Source organism: Colobus angolensis, unplaced genomic scaffold (assembly GCF_000951035.1).
Source record: "Colobus angolensis palliatus isolate OR3802 unplaced genomic scaffold, Cang.pa_1.0 Scaffold372, whole genome shotgun sequence".
Classification (NCBI taxonomy): domain Eukaryota; kingdom Metazoa; phylum Chordata; class Mammalia; order Primates; family Cercopithecidae; genus Colobus; species Colobus angolensis.
In genome coordinates, this window is record NW_012117066.1 from 1,730,240 (window position 1) to 1,732,511 (window position 2,272).

Sequence of the window (2,272 nt, forward strand, 5' to 3'; positions counted from 1 at the left end):
CAGGGCAGGCACTTGGCCTCCAAGCTCTGCGTCCAGTGCTCGCTCCCCACCGCACCCCCCAACTCACCCACAGCAGCTGACTCCTCCCCAGGCTGCCTCTAACAACCAGACACAAAAGCAGCAAGAAATGGCCATGATGCCTTCTGGGCAGGACACTCCACCCTGCAGAAGGGACCTTTAGGCTCACTCCTCCATCTGCGAAGCCGGGCTCCCAGGGGCAGGTGGTTGAACTCACACTGATCTCTTTCTCCTCCTGTGTGGCGGGGACAGCAGAGAGAGCCCGCTCTAACTCTCCTATACACTGCACTATATGTTGCAGGCGGCCAGACAGATCCTTGGACTCTTCTGTAATGAGAGAGTTGAGATGGGGCCCAAAGGACTCTCCCTAAAGACCTTTCAAAGTGCCAGGTTGAAGGATAACAGGGTGCCCAGATTCTCACCTTCAAAGTATCTGAGAGAACGTTCCGTGTGATACAGGTCTGTATTTAGTTTCTCTATCTGTCTATTCAATCTCTGGATTTGAACCTTTGGGAGAAAAGCCAAGCAAGTGCTGGAAGAGAAGGAAAGAAACATTCTCCGGAGGACAAGAGAAAACTTCACACCCTCCACTCACCTCTAGTTCCCTTTCCATTTTCTGTTTCTTGTTGTTTGCCTTCTTTTCCTACAGGAAGAGGAAGACAGAGCTCTTACCAGGAGGAGGCAGAGATGGCACAGCAAGAGACATGCCCCAGAATGCCACCAATGTCCCAGGACAGGCCCACCCATGAGACCAGGTTATCAGGGACCCTGTTGGGATGGGGTGCAATCTAAGGGGTGAGCCTTCTTCCCCAGGTTGGGAGTAGGCGAGACTGGGGCCTCTACGTCTGAGTGCCCCCCAAACCCAGCAGTCATGTCGCAAGGAAACAAAGAAATCGCATTACTTCTTCCAGCTGATGTTCCACTTGTTTCTTCTTTTGTTCCTGTGGGGAGAGTCAAATTAAGGTGACGGAGGGTGGCCCCACTCAACTCTATTCCCCAGGCCAGGAAGCAGTAGGCAGGGGCCAGGAATGGATTTTAAAGGCAAAGTTCTCAGACCCAATGGGAACACGAACTGGTCAACTCTCCTCAAGCTCCCAAGGACAGAGGATTTGGGTCTTTGTTGGTTTTTGCCCACAGCCACAGAACTCAAAAGTCTGAATGTGGAATCTCTTGAGAGGACAGGAACATAAACCTCTAGAGATGGAGTTTGAGAAAGGCCCCCCCTTCTGCCCACTTGTGATTTAGAAAAGTGCGTTCATTCAGTAAACATTTACTGCACACGAACGGGCCAGGTACGGTTCTTCACAGCAGATATAGGCTAACGGAAAAGGACAGACAGTACCTCTTGGCCCTGAGGTTTCCATTCTAGGGGGCCTTTAAATCTCGGACTCTCAGAGCTAACAGACACCTTTGATACTCACTACCCCCTCTGGAAACACGAGTCCAGAAAGGAGAGGTGACTTGTCCAGAATCAAAGAGCAAATTAGGGACGGAGTCATGGCAGAAATACGGGGCCCCTGACAACCAGTCAGGCTCGCACTCCCCCGAGAGGCAACAACCCCAGGGCGTGTGTAGCAAGGACTAGAGCAGGGGTGTGTGGAGAGAAGGGAGTCGGCAAAGAGGGCAGCAAAAGAACAGCCACGCTGCGTGCTCTGGGGTCCCTCCAAGTGAGGTCTGGGTGCCCCTGCTCCCTATTTGCACTTGGCACCAGGGACCCCCAGTCCCTTTCTTCAGGGCCCCAAGGAGAAACTGGAGCCCGGGACTGGCAGCCTGGAATCAGGGGACCCCACTGGACTCTTACCAAAGATTTGATGATGTTATTCAGTTGATTGATTTTTACGGACCTCGAGTCCAGGGCTGCTGGTAGTTCTTGGCACAGGCTCTGAGGTGCATGTAGAGAAGAGGAGGTGGAGGAGGAGTGGGGGAGAGGTAGAGAGAACAATCATTAGGGCTGGGGTGTGTGTGGGCTGTCTCAGCTGGCAGAGGGGCACCCAGTCCCCGCTGTGGGAGGAGGTTGGAGGGCTGGCCTGCAGGGTCACTGCACCTCCGCCCAGGGCCTCTTACCTCCAGATCCTTGAGGGGTGCAGATGATGTAGGGCCCTCTCCGTCGATACCTGTTGCTGACTACAAGAGATGAGAGTGCACATGGAGATGTTCTGTCCCTCAGTGTCTAAGCCCTCTGACTTCCGTTCTTCCCCATCAACTGGCAACATTTTCTTTTCTGCCTATCTTGGACCCTTTGTCCCATAACTCC

At 53.4% G+C, this 2,272-nt stretch overlaps 1 pseudogene; it reads right to left on the reverse strand.

The window, feature by feature from the left end:
• Positions 1-2,272, reverse strand: part of LOC105520221 — a 71,984-nt pseudogene that overhangs the window by 9,569 nt on the left and 60,143 nt on the right.